Source organism: Podarcis vaucheri, assembly GCF_965113315.1.
Source record: "Podarcis vaucheri genome assembly, chromosome: 13".
Classification (NCBI taxonomy): domain Eukaryota; kingdom Metazoa; phylum Chordata; class Lepidosauria; order Squamata; family Lacertidae; genus Podarcis; species Podarcis vaucheri.
This window is the reverse complement of record NC_138751.1, coordinates 55,246,240-55,261,432: the sequence shown is the minus strand read 5'-3', so window position 1 is coordinate 55,261,432 and position 15,193 is coordinate 55,246,240.

Here is a 15,193-nt window from a genome sequence, read left to right as displayed (position 1 = left end):
CCATCTCTTCTGCTGCTTCAAAGCTGTGGTGTTTCAAACAACAAACACAAGGGCTGAGATTTAGGAGTAGAATGTATTTTGCAGTTTATGTTATTTATGTGACTCCGTCTTTCAGCCACAGTTCTTAAAGGCAGATTACAAAACTTTACTTAAAAGCAATATGCTACACAATAGTCTAATACTGAGAGGTGCAACAAAAACAGCAGATTAAAACAGCATCAGGGTTTAACTAGTCAATCACCACAACAGCCAATTAATGTTCCAGGGAACAAAACAGTTGGCACCAGCTGAACAAATATGGGGGGTTCCCAAAAGACGGTGCTATCTCCAAATATGAGAGGACAAAAGGAAGATATTAAATTAACTGGTCAGGAGCAAGCAGCCCGTCAGGTACCCTGCCTCACATAGTTTAGGGCAGGGGTCAGCAACCTTTTTCAGCCGTGGGGCAGTCCACCATCCCTCAGACCATGTGGTGAGCTGGATTATATTTAGGGGGGGGGGAATGAACAGATTCTGATACGCCACAAATAACCTAGAGATGCATTTTAAATAAAAGGACGCATTCTACTCATGTAAAAACACGCTGATTCCTGGACCGTCCGTGGGCCGGATTGAGAAGGCTATTGGGTCGCATCCGGCCCCCGGGCCTTAGGTTGCCTACGCCTGGGATAGGCGATCGCCACGTTTATTTCATGTACCTCGAAAGCAGCACTGCTTTAAGGGAACCAAGACTGCTATGTAAGATGACCCAAGCTGTAGCTGGTTTCCATTTAAGACATAACTGTATTCTGACTTCCAATTCCTTTGCCCCAACAGGTGACCCAACCCTGGCTGTTATGATGTCAGGACATTCTTCAGATGAAATGCTCCCTCCTTGGGAATACGAACAAACAAAATCGGATTTTGTTATCGGAGAAACACCTCAGCTTGGGTCCAGTGTGCCTTAAGGGCCTTGGCAACGAGACTACACACCTCTGGAAGGCAGGGACATTTTAACCCTTGACTCTCTCGCCAGGAGTTACCTGGCCTCTGCTGGCAAGCAGTCTTGAATGCAAGTGACGATCAAGCGCATTTTAATACAAGTTACTATACTGACACTAGGTACGAACCAGTGAATTCACATTCACAAGCAGGAATCTGATTTTGGGAACACTCAAAAGAAGAAATGGCCGCTTAATGCACAAGCTCAAATTCCTATGCCCCACAAATAACCCAGAGATGCATTTTAAATAAAAGGACACATTCTACTCATGTAAAAACACACTGATTCCTGGACCATCCGCAGGCCAGATTTAGAAGGCAATTGGGCCGGATCCGGCCCCCGGGCCTTAGTTTGCCGGACTTCCGGGCTAGCGCCATCGGCAATGGCGGAGTTCCTCTGACCGAGAGGAACCCGCTCAGCGAAAATCGGGTCTTGCCGCCGCGGTGAAGGCGGAGACCCCTCAAAAATCCCAGGCGGAAGAAGCCTGGGAACGTGGGATTCGGCTGACACCAGGAGCGCCTCCCCTACTCGCAGGGAAACCCCTTTTCGGGGACCCGAAGCGAAGTGGGGTGAGCGGCGCAGTGTTTTGAATCGACCGCTACTTTTACGGAGTGAAGCCGCACAGCCGTTGCCGGAGAGCACTGACTTTTCCTGTGGACAATTGGACTCTAAACAATTACCCGTGAGTAGAACGGAAAATTGGACTACGAAACATTTTAATTTGGCACCGAAGCGGGAAGGTTCTAAACAGGAAGTCCGCCTTCCGCTTTTGTAAATAGATTGAAGCAAAAATTTTGCAAGCTAAAGTCTGGAAAGTCATATATAAAGGACTAAATTTCCTTCAGTTAAAACCACCAAAACCCCTCTTGGAAGCAGGAGAAGAGGGGGGGAATCTTAGATTGTTTGAGCCTGCAGGAGAGAGAGTAAAGAAAGATAAATTTCCACCGTCTCAAACCTGGGAACGGGGTGCTGGAGACAGAATTTTTTGGGGAAGTTCATTGACTGTGAATGGAACGTCTTTTGACAGATAGTTAAAAAAGAGAAACATATTGATCCCAATGTTGCCTTTTGCATTCAAAAGAAACAAAATATTTGAAAAATGAAAGTAATTTTCTTTTGTTGGACCTGCTTTCAAAAGATGGATACAAATTGAAATTGTCTCCTCTAGAGGGAGCTTGTTAAACTGTTGCTGGAGTCGATCTGGGGAATTTCACAGCTGTGGTGATTAAGGATCGTGAGACCAGACTCTGACCTTGGATAAGAATGTGTTTAGAAGACGTTTTGGTGCTTGCTCTTTGCAAGACAAGCGCTTTGTTGGAGCAGCTGCATGAGAAGATGGATTTGATAATTTTGGACAAACAGTGACAAACAGTGAATACTCATATAGAAACAATTCAGGAAACAACCCAGGAATCTGTTTTGACAGGGAAGTGCAAGTGCAGAAGATAATGGAGGAGGTTGTTGTTGAACCTCAAGTAACACAAATGGAGAGACCCGAGGCCCTACAGGATCCCCCTAGGCAGGGACGTTTTGGCTTTTGGGATTTGGTTTTGGGCCGGGGGGGGGGGGTCTGGAGTTGTGGGGGCTCTTAACTTTGGAGGGACTTTGAAACATGCTTTTAAATACTTTCTGGACTACAGTGCTGACTGTGGAGAATGGGCTGACCTGTCGAGGGGGGATGGAGATATTGTTGGGTTGGAGTCTCCCCGAGAACTACTCCTCAATGAGAAAGGAAAGAAATTAAGAAAAAGATCAACAAAAGACAAAGTAAAGTGCAGGTATAAACAAGAAGAAGATCTGCAGAAGGGACATGGAAAAGACTTAAGAGCCTCGGACACAAGATCACCAGGTTGATGGACTAGATGGAATGGATAGAAAGGAGTGACATAACCCGAGACCAGGAAGAAGAGACGTTGGATGAAGATTGGAAGAAAGTTTTTAAAAATTTATTTTGAGAATTAGTGTAAAATTAATGAGTGTTAGGAAAAATGTTGGAATGAAACTATTTGGCTTTAGTAGAAATGATATAAGGAGTTATGTATAAATAAGTTTTAAGTTTTAAGGCTTTTTATGGTAAGATAAGGTTAAAATAAATTAAGGTAAATTTAACGACAGAATATAGTGAAAGATGGAAAGGATTTGCAGAGTTAATTAATAGGTTAGACCGTTAAGCTAAATTATACAACAAAAATTGAGAAAGATGGAAAGAATTTGCTGAAACAATTAATTAAACTAGCATACAAAAAGGGAGGTGTGAGGAGGTCGATGAAACAAGTAAATGAAAGATAATCATATGGAATATTGGATGTGTGTTTTAATGTTATTGTTCTTTTTTGCTGTATTGTTGTATTGTTTTTTATGTTTTTCTTTTTATATATTGTAATGTATGTCCTGTTAATTTTTTTGTTGTTTTCTTTTCTTTTTGCTGTAATTTTTAAACTTCTAATAAATATCATTTTTAAAAAAAAAATAGTTTGCCTGTCCATGACCTCTGTGTTTCCAAGGGAAAGGGACACCTTAATTCCTAGACTGGCCTGACCTTGACCTCTAAAAACAAAACCTGTGCACTATTCTGAATAATTCTAACATTAACAATTAATTAAGATACATTAAGTAATGAGGCAAAAGAAGATACTTAACTGCAGGCATTCCTATCTGTTTCCCTGACGTGTGGTGCTGGCAGACTAAATTTGATTATTAGCAGCCACTTATGTCCTGGTGGCTTAAGAAGAAGAGGTGGGCGGAACACCCTGATAGGAGATTCAGAACAGAAATTCATGGTAGGAAAGTTCAATTTTCCCCAGAAGCTCCTGCAGGGCATTCTTAAACCTCAGGGCTTAACAGAACAGTGGATCTTTCCTGAGTGGCTCTGAGAGCCTCACTGCCCCCAACACCTTCTGCAATTCCTTATTCCTAAAGGCTGTGTACGCAGAAGAGGCATCTATTTTACAACTCCCACTTCCCAAAGCCACTCCAGAAAAATACCACTGACAATAACAAAAGCAGCAGAGAGGACAAGGGTAATGAACAGGGTCACACACTCCCCACCTCCTTCCCAACAAATGTCATCAACCAAGGCAGTTTCAACGTCATGATGGGGCCTGAAACCAGACTGGAATGGGTGCAGATAATCAGCTTCTTTCGAACATGTCTGAAGTTGGGCTTCCTGAACTCTTTCAAGCATATTGCCACAGGATATTTGTCACTGGAGAATATTATTCTGGGGCCAGGGAAGTCCTCTTAAGGAAGGGGCACACCTTTACCTCCTTTAAGGCAGGTGGTATCTCCCCCTAGGCAATGACCGACCCAGTCAATCCCCTTCAGCTAGTTCTAAGAAGCCCAGGTGGGCAAGGGTCAAGCGAACAGGTGGTCAGCTCTAATCCTGCAAGCAACTTGTCCACATCCTCAGAATGCAAAAGCCACAAGTAATCCAGCACAAATGGAACAGTGTTCTGGATACATTAAGCAGGGTGAGGCCGCAGCCTCAGGCAGCAGCCCCCCCCCCAGGTGGCATACCTGTGGGGTGGGTGTCCTACCTGCCCCAACACCTCCACCATCAGTAGAGCATTGGAGCCAATTTTGGGCAAGATCGTGTCTATCGGAGGTAAGATCTCACCCCAGATGGGCTCCAGTGGTGGTGGTGCTGCTCTGCCAGGGGCAAATGCAACAGGTGGGGGGCAGCAGGGCAAGGCAGCACTTTTTGTTTCCCCTCAAGTGGTGAAACAGGATGCCCTGCCCCTGTCTGGATACCTCCACAAAGCGTGGTTTCCAATTCTATCTGAATCAGGGTGGCGGCATCTCCTCCAGGGACGTGCCAACCTGAGAATTAGAAACAGATATAATTTGAAAGCAAAGCAAGATTCATTCCTGCCATTATAGCTTATGATACCCCACCCCGTCACCGAAACTATTATGGACTTCACAGTGACAATGCTTTGTTGTATTTGATTACCATTTCCCGATTGCTGAAAGGTTTTAAATTAGTAGATTCCACACTCTTAACATTTTCTCGGTGCCCGCACCTTTGAAGCTGACCTTCCATTAAGGGTGAAAGGAAAGAACACACCAGTATTTGGTTGATCATCTCAATTAGGCATGAGAGCTCTTTATCCTTGTGTCAGGGAACTGCCATCGGAGGAACAGGTGGTGGAGGGGCTCAGGGAGGAAGGAAGAGACTCAACAGCTGAAGCAGGGGCCAGCAGGGGGAGGAGTGGATCTCTGAGGGAAGGCGAGCAGGAGGGAGGGCTCAGAGACGCTTCCAGCGAGAACAGTGGGGAGGTATCTGAAGCTCCCATAGGGAGACCCACGCCTCGCCGGAAACTGTCACGCCGTGAGTCCAGAAGGCGGGTTTCCGTTAAGGAACTCTTATGCTGGAAACGATTCCGAAAACAACCACTGTCGGAATCTGCAAGCGATTAGAGCAGACATGTTTGAGGAGCTCTGTCACACACAGAGGTTTGTGGAGTTGCACAAACTCTGAGGGATTACGATTTTACGCACAAGCAGCTCATCATCCCATCACAGCATTCCGACAGTCTTTGTACGCTGCCTGTGCAGGAGAAGGCATCATGAGCGACCCAGCCGGAACCGAAGGAGCAGGGGTTGGAGCTGGTCCAAGCTTGGAAGAAAGGTACCGAGCGTTGGAAATCCAACTGGCACTGCAGACGGCGAGGCTTGAGGAGAGAAGGGCTCAGGATGCAGACAAGAAGGGGAGAGCCACCCAGTTCACCGGAAAGGTACCAGGATTGGTGCAGAAGTTTGGGGGGGACCCCAAGGACTACCATGCCTTTAGGACAGAGATGCAATATGCCCTCAATGTGCAGTTTGATGAATTCCCTGACGAGGAATCGCAAGTGGCTTTCGTGATTGGGCATCTTGAGAGGGGGGCGAGGGACTGGGTTAGACCCCTGATGGCAACGCATAATGACGTCTTAAAGGACACCATGAAGTTCTTTCGTGCAATGGATATCATGTTTTCCAGCGATATTGAGGAGGGAGTGGTGCGCAGACAGCTAATGGCTTGCAAGCAGGGAAGCCGATCTGTCCGTGAGTACTGGACTGAGTTTACCATGCTGGTTCACAGATTGGGGTGGGACTTATCGGCGGCACCCATTCAGATGCTATTTGAAGAAGGTCTTTCTTCGGCTGTGAAAGACGAATTGTCCCGGAGCCCCAGGGCGGTTTCTATGGATCAGCTGACCAAATCTGCGCTGACCATAGGAGCGCGCCAGGAGGCGAGAGCCTTGGAGAGGCGGGAAGGTAAGGGGGAACGTTGGAAGGAGTTACGCATTCCAGACATTCCTGAGCCAGCTTTCCCGCCGGCAGAGCCGATGGAAATCGGAACAGCGCGCGCGCGCGCAGTTTCAAAGCCCAGCGAAGGGGGTAGGAAGGAGGGAAAAGGCGCCTGGAAATGCTATCTCTGCCAACAGCCAGGTCACTTTGCCAGAGTCTGCCCCCAGAGGAAGGAATGGCAAGGAATGGTGGGAGCTGTTGAGGGAGGAGTGGAAGAGATATCGGAGCAAGTAAAAGCCAACGCCTGGCTGCCACCGTCGGGGCACAGCAGCCAGGCCAAAGAGCAGTGAAAGTGCCCGCGCCAGAATCTCCCAAACCTGCCCTAGTGATAGAGGTGTCACTAGAGTTGCAAAACGGATACCCTCTGAAGATTAAGGCGCTGTTGGACTCAGGCAGCTCCTGCAATTTCATGAGCAAGGAGTTTGCAGCTGAACACCAGATACAGACGATCCCTTTAAGCAACCCCCTACAGGTGACCACGATCGATGGCAGGGAGCTGTTGGGAGGGGAAGTCAGCTTGCAGACCGTACCAATGACAATGAAGGTGGCAAGGCACACAGAACTGATAGCGTTTAATGTGGCCACCTTGGGAGGGGCTCCCATTATTTTGGGGATGAGCTAGCTGGCGTTACATGATCCACTGGTGGGCTGGCATCAGAGAGTGGTTTCCTTCGGTTCCGCACATTGCTTAGAACACTGCAGGGAGGGAAAGGGTTCAGCAGGAGCCCAAGCTACCCTAGCAGGAACGGAAGTAACGGAGAAGGTGAAGGTACCACGACAATACGCAGATCTCAGCGACGTGTTCAGCGAAAGGGAAGCTGACCAACTACCCCCGCATAGACCCTTTGATTGTCAAATCAATTTACTGCCTGGGGCGCAGCTCCCCGCAGGCAAGTTGTATGCCATGTCAGACAGAGAAATGCAGGAGTTACGAGAATTCATTGACAAGAACCTGAAGAGGGGTTTCATCAGAGAGTCAAGGGCAGTGGGAGGTAGTCCAGTGTTTTTTGTGGATAAAAAAAACACGGACAAGCCGAGACTTGTGTGTGACTTTCGGGCCTTAAACGCAGTGTCAGAACCATTGGCTTTTCCCATGCCTAGAATAGATGACATTTTGAACAGGGTGCGGAAGGGAAAGATTTTTACCAAGCTGAACCTAAGGGGGGCGTACAATCTGATACGTATAAGGAAAGGGGACGAATGGAAAACCACCATGTTCACCCCTTTGGGGGCCTTTGAATATCTCGTTATGCCATTTGGATTACAAGCAGGCTCAGCGTGCTTTCAATCGCTGATGAACCACGTACTAGGGCCTTTGCTTTACAAGAATTGTGTGGCCTTCCTGGATGACGTGTTGGTGTATTCTGAGAATGAGGAGCAGCATGTGAGAGACGTCAGAGAAGTGTTGCGCAGGCTGCTAGACAACCAGCTGTGGGTGAAACTGGAGAAGTGTCAGTTTCATACCAAGGAGGCAGAGTTCCTGGGGTACCGCCTGTCAGACAAGGGATTGGCTATGGATCCCGGCAAGGTCCAGGCAGTGCAAAGAAGGATGTGCAGAGGTTCCTAGGGTTTGGGAACTTTTACCGTAAGTTCATCCGAAACTTTGCCCACCTGACGGCGCCCATAACGGACTGTCTCAGCAGTAAGAAGAAATTTGTTTGGACTGAGGAGGCGGAGAGAGCTTTTGAGGAGCTAAAAAGGGCCTTCGCCTCTGAAGAACAACTTCTGCATGTGGATTTACAAAAAAAGATGAGAGTCGAAACAGACGCATCAGACAGAGCCATTGGGGCGGTGCTTCTCCTGCAGCCAGGGGGGGAGGAGTCAGAGTGGAGACCGTGTGCTTTTTTTTCGCGAAAACTGAACAAATCCGAGAGGAACTACACGGTGTACGATCGAGAACTTCTCGCTATTCATGAGGCTTTTCGGAGATGGAGGCACCTGCTAATTGGCGCACAACGTAAGGTGCAAGTGTGCACTGACCACAAGAACCTAGAGTATTGGAGAACGGCACGAGTGCTCAACCAACGGCAGTTGAGATGGGCCCAGGAGTTCTCCAAATTTAACTTTGAGATATGTTACGTGCCAGGCCCAGAGAACATTAGGGCGGACGCTCTCTCACGTAAACCTGAATATTTGGAGGGGGAGGGAGCACCCGAAGAGAGACATGTCATTCCAGAGGACCGCGGGGTGTGTGGGGCGGCATTGGTGGGGCAAAGAGAACTGGTAGAGGGAACGGAGAACGATGAATACGCACAGGACAAACTCAGGGGACTCAGGAGGGAGGGAGATAAACCCGGAGGTTTTGAGGAGAGAAACGGGGCGTTGTACTACAAGGGAGTGTTATATATACCTGAAGGAGAGTTGAGGGGGAAGGTACTCAAGCAGCTGCACGATAGCCCCACAGCGGGGCATTTTGGGCAACACAGAACCATGTGGCTGGTGACCAGGGAATTTTGGTGGCCTAAGGTCAGGGAAGACGTGCGGGAGTATGTGAGGAGTTGTGACCAATGCCAGCGAGCCAAAGGGGAAAGGCGGGCGCCGGCAGGGTTATTAGAACCGCTACCCACACCAGAAAGACCATGGGAAGCAGTGGCCATAGATTTCATGACTGATCTGCCAAGGTCCAGAGGGAAAACAGCCATCATGGTTGTGGTAGACCTGTTAACCAAAATGGCACACTTTATAGCCTGCTCAAATGCGGTCACGGCAGAAGAAACCGCTAAATTGTTTGTAGAAAATGTGTTTAGGTTGCATGGCGCCCCCTTGAGGGTGGTTTCAGACCGGGGGAAACAATTTACTTCCAGGTTCTGGAGGAAGCTCATGAGCTTACTGCATGTGGAGGTAAATTTCTCGACTGCCCGGCATCCTGAAACCATTGGGCAGGCGGAAAGAGCCAATGGCATCCTCCAACAATATTTGAGGTGTTACGTCAATGACAGAGAGAATGATTGGGTGGAGAAGTTGGCATTGGCGGAATTTGCCTACAACAATGCGGAGAACGTGTCCACGGGGATGAGCCCCTTTTTGGCAAATTACGGGTGCCATCCCAGGGCTTTCCCAGGGGGGGAAGGGGAGAGATGGAGCGTTCCAGCTGCCGAACAGTTCGTAGAAGAAATGGAAGCTATCCATCGCCAGCTCCAACTTAACTTAGACAGGGCCAAGGAGGAATATAAGAGGCAGGCAGACAAACACAGGAGAGAAGGTGAAACCATTAGAGTGGGGGACCAAGTGTGGCTGTCAACCCAAGGGTTACCCTTCAAAGGGGGTTGTAAGAAGTTAAGACCCAAAAGACTGGGCCCATTTGAAATCACACAACAGGTCAATCCAGTGGCTTTCAGACTCCGGTTACCGAACCACATGAAGCTGCACCCAGTTTTCCACAGGTCATTGCTGTCACTGTATAAAGGGGACAGAGAAGGGAGGGTCACTCGGGGACCAGCAATGGAGGAAAGGGAACAAAGCTACAATGTGGCGGAGATCCTCGATTCCAGGTGGAAGGGAGATCAAGTAGAGTATTTGGTAATGTGGGAAGGGGAACCGGAGTCGGAAAACACCTGGGTCAGGGCAGAGGATGTCAATGACGAGGTTTTAATAGAAGCTTTTCATCAGAGGTTCCCACGTAAACCTCAGCCTGTAGCGAGGTTCCGGAGGGAATACTTTGCCACCACCGACGAAGAAGAAGAGTTGGAGGGGTTCACAGATTCCGAGGAGGAGGAGGATTCAGCGAGCCAGGACGGCGATCGATGGAGGAAATTGTTCGAGACGTCTGAAGATGAAGAAGATTCTTTTCGGGGTTTTACCTCCTCACCTCCCAGAGGAGAGGAAATGGGAGGGGCTGAGGGGGGCCCTGGAGGGGAGGTGGATGTCAGGGAACTGCCTTGATTTCACACCCACCCACCTTTTAATTGCTTTGCTGAGTACGTCCAACTCCTAAAGAATTCTGTCACACCTGGACAAATATATCCACAGCTGCTGAACCAAAAAGGACCCCTTTGGTGCTAATGCAACATGTTCAGCCTTATCAGTTCGGACCGGAATCTAAACTCACAAGTGTGTAAATACGCAAATAAGTCATTTTAAAAATTGTTCAGGAAACGTATTGTTCTTTATTAATGTGATGAAAAAGGCAGTGTTATAGGATTAATGCTGCCATGCCAAGCTGTGAAATGTGTGTGTAAAAGTAATCAAAATTATGAAGGTTTTTCTGAAGACAAAAAGTAAGTTTTATTCATACAGATAAGAACATTGGTATTTAGGGGGATATTTTCATGAACTGACCTGAAATGTCAGAATGTGGCATGGGAATCAAGGTCATTTCACAGTTTTTGCATGATACAAAAAGAAACATTACTTGCACTAAGTCTGAAATGTTTCCCCAACATAATGGGCAATCTGAAACTGAGAGCGGGTGTATTCTGAATTTGTAATAAAAGCTTCTCCCGCTCCAGATTTCCCATGATCTCCCATGAACAGTGTGGCTAGGCTTGCACTGCAGAAATCTCCCAGACTGAAGTGCAGCTTTGCGTATAGAAACCACACAGTTCAAAACTTAACACACTCTTTTGCAAACTCCTTTGACATTTCAGCTGCCATGTATTCAGCCCCACTCCACAAGCAGATATGGCATTATGCCACCAGCATGACACCAAGGCCAGTGGAACTCACCTGAAACACCAGCAGAAAACTCCATCACTGGTAAAATTACAGCATAAGGAGGAGAAAATGAGTTTGGGGTGCGGCATGGCTATGCCAAATCCAAAACTTTTTCATTCCATGGTCTGGGATGGTGGAAGCAATTTCTCTCCTATTGAGCATAATGTAAGAGGAAAATAAATAAAAAACATCTGCCTCATCATCCCCTACTATTCCACCCACACTGGAACAACAGAACATAGAGTATGATGTAATTCAAAAGCCACTCACAGCGCATATATAAGCCCCATGCAGGGAGAACACAAGTTAGATGATCAGGTATCAGGTTGTGCACATCTAAAGTCACAAGGGGGAACTGTAGTGCGGCAGAGTCAGGGAGAAAGTGGAAACACACATTTCAAAATATGTCTCCTGAGCTCACATGGGAACCTCTTACACTTCTCCTGGGAAACGAAAACGTAACCCTGCTTAAGGAACAAACATTCACATTTGTTGCTGCTGTCTTTATTTGCTTATTACAAAAAAAAAAAAAAATCTCAAAAGGAACTATTCCCCATTCACTTTGCAGTACTCAAGCTCCCACCTCCTGGAGGTCACAGCTCCCCTCACCCCCAGCCGGCATGGCCAATATCAGAGACGCAGGAGTTGCAGCCTAGCAACATCTGGGGGAGGTGGTGCCATGTTGGCTTATAAGACCTAGAACACACTTTGCAACAAGTACAGGACAGATGTGATACAAATAGTTGTAGAACAATTAAGTATCGATTTGCATACCTTTTCACGATACATGTGAATATTTACATTCCACCTTATTTCTGTTCACCTTATTATGTACTTTTTCACTACCCATTTCCATTTTGGGGTACAAATTTTGGGATTGCTAACACATGAATGAGTTCAAACTTTTCACTGAAAGATAGTAATGGATAACCAACAATTATACAAAAAAAAGCAATATGAACCATTTTCAGGAAACCTTCCACCCACTTTTAAACATCTCACTTTAACTCTCACTATAGCCATCTTTTATCTCAGAGAAAGTTTGGGCAGAAACACAGCACTCAGTTGTTTCAATTGATTTAAGGTTTGCTATAAAGTGACTAAAAGTTAAACAAGCGATTTAAGGTTTTCGTATTTTAACAATCTGTAGTAAATACGTGATGCTATTTCTAGAATTCAGGACAGTAGTTGTACTTCATAATCTACGCACAAACAAAAAGACCGAAAACAATAAGACAGTACTTCCTTTGACCTCCCCCTCCCTATACTTTTAAGTTAAGAATATATATTTCCCACATTTTATCCCAAAGAAGACAGGAAGCTTAATGCTCTATAGTTGCATTTGTTCAGCATTCTCAGATTCTTCACATGTCAGTGCTATGCCTGGAAATTCTTTCTGTAAACATTCTCCTTTCCACAAGACGACCGCTACCAACACATAAAGAAAGGTTCATTTGATGCCAGCCACATGTTCTCCCTGATTCTCTAATAGTTAACTAGGAAAGCTTCTCAGAACTGCATGAGTTTCTCCTGGGATCACAGGCACAGCCAACCTGTCCATGGGGGGGGGGGGTGAAGCAGCTGCCTCGGGCGGCACAAGATGCAGAGCCCCTGCAGGTGCCTCCCTCGCCCTGCAGCCAGTGGAGAAGTGGCGCCCGTTTCCAGCAAGATCTTGCATCTCTGGGAAGACAAATGCACTTTCCCCGGAGATCTGAGGGGTGGAAGCCAGGACTGGATGGAAAGTTTGCTAGACAAAGACCTATGTCTCACTGAGCAACAAGTTTCGCCTAATCAAGAAGGGGGGGGCACATGTACTCCACACTATACTCCAGCTAAATAAATATACTAGTTTGTGTCAACTATGCTGAAATATGGGTATATTGGGCAATATATACATGCCTTGTGTGACATCTTCAGGAGAAGACAGGGCTAAGGAGTAAACCTTACACAAATTCAGAGTGGAGTCCCTAAGACAGTTGGGTGGCACCTTGTATGCCTTCTTCTGACAACTCCTGCAGCCAAACTGGTGCCAAATGTTTTGTTCTGCTTTCTTTTAGACTACAAAATGCTACCCAGCCTCTGCATGAATACCTGCCAGGAGGGCTTGGCCACTGTTGTCCCTATGCTAAGGGAAATCCCATAACATAGTCTAGTCCAGCATGGTCTGTATCAGATTTCCATTCCATGTCTAGAATGCTTCAGTACATCTGAAATAAAATATATGATAAAAAGCTTTCCCCATCTCATATCGCCTAAAATCTTTTACGGATCACTGCCACTTTGGTTCCATAGACTCATCCCCAGGGTCCACTACCCTACCTTATAAAAAGCATTATTCAAAATAGCAGTTTGCATGACCCATTAAGGAAGACATTAACACAATAAAATTCAAAATAATAACCATTAAATTCACCTTCACTCAAAACCCAAATAAAACTATTTTGTTTGCTTAATTCAGCAAAACTAATCAACTTGAGCCAATTGTACTAACTTTTCAAAGTTGGATCCAGTTTTGTCAACTTTCCAAAGTCTGACAGTCCTTATCACCTTCAGTGCCCCCCCCTGCTTCTCAGCGCCCCCTAAGTAATCCCACTGCCCCACAGGGAGCAGTACAGCCCACTTGGGGAAGCAATGTCCTAAATCATGCTAGAAGCGAACAGCAGAATACAGCCCTAAACAAAAAGCTCTCTTATAGGTTAAAACACAGCTCTACACATCAAACTAAACTAATATGGTTCAAAACTTATAGTGCAATCCTCACCTCGAGCTGTGCTGGCCGAGGTGATGAAGACAAGACAGCTGGCCCCCCACCAGCCCCCTCCTGCCAGGAGGGCTTGGCCACTGCTGTGCTCAATTCAAAGTCTTGACTTTGGATTCAAAGTCCTGCGGATCCCCAAAGGCCCTGGTCCTCTGCTCTCTCAGCTGCACAAACCTACAGCTAGGGCAGCAGAAACAAACCACCCCACACCTGCCCCCCCTAACCCGCAGGGCTCCAGATGCAGCTGCTCCCCAGCCAGAGTTAGGATTGCTGGATTACTCACAATCCCGTCTCCCCACACCTGTGGCTGCTGTGGACACGACTGTGATGTCACTGCGGCGTCATAAGACATTAAATCAACTATGTCCTGGCTGCCAGTGCGAACTAGGAGACTGTTTTCCATGCCTTTCCATTTGCACCAGTGATCTAGTCAGGGCTCCAAACCAGCTCCACAAAGTAGTGCGAGGTTTAATCACACGGCGGGGAAGACTGGGGCACCTGGGTCCCAGGGGCGTCTCGGATGTGGCCTTACAGGCACTATTTGCAAGCGGGGAGCGGCAGCCCCCAGACGCAGGAGCCGCGCAAGCCGGGCTGGGGGGGCTGAGGCGCCAAGGGAGAGGAGATGAGGGGCCTGCGAAGCCCTCGAGCCCCAGAGAGCGGCTCCTGGTTTCGCGGGGGCGGCAGCCCTTTTGTCCACAGGGTGGAAGCGGCGCCACCGGCCAGCCCCATTCCCGGCCCGGGGCGCCTGGGCTCCGCCGCAACAGGTGGATGTTGGGCCCAGAAGAGCGGAGGGGAAGCGCGCCCGGGGAAAGTCCGGACACAACCGGCGGAGGCGTCTTCTTGCCCCCCCCCCGCCTGCAAGGAAATGAACCGGAAAGGTTGGAGGGCGATCGCCTCCGGCAGCAGCCCAGGACCCGGGCGCCGAGGGGGGAGAGGGGAAGAAGGGGGCGGCGGAGGACCGGAGGCTCCTGCTCCCCGCGAGGCGGCCAGGGCGCTTCGGGGGCTTTTCGGCTCGGCCCCGGTGCCCGGTGTTGCCGCGGAGGGGCGCCCGGAGCGGGGCAGCCCCGCGCTTCCCCAGGAAGGCGCCCCCGGGGAAACGGGGCGGGGCGGCGGCTCCTCCTTTCCCCCTCCGCTCGGGCTGAAGCGCGGCAACTCACCTGCAGCGCCGCCGTCCGCGCGGGACACGAGAGAGGCGGCGGCGGCGGCTGCGTCTCGCTCCTCTCGGGGCTGAGCAAATGAATGGGAGCGGGAGGGGAGAGAGGGAGGCGGCCGCCAGGACGGGCCGCCCCGCCCCGCCCCGCGCGCGCCGAGCTGGAGCTGCCGGGAGCCAGGAAGGGAACCGGAGGCCGGGCGGGCGGGGCGCGCGGCGGAAGACCCCCCCAGGGGCGCCCCTGGGCCGGGGGGTGGGGTGCGGGGGGGGCTCCTGCTTGGCTTGGTCTTGTCTCTGGCTCAGGAGCAGGCAGTGGCGTAGCGTGGGTTGTCAGCACCCGGGGCAAGGCAAGTAATTT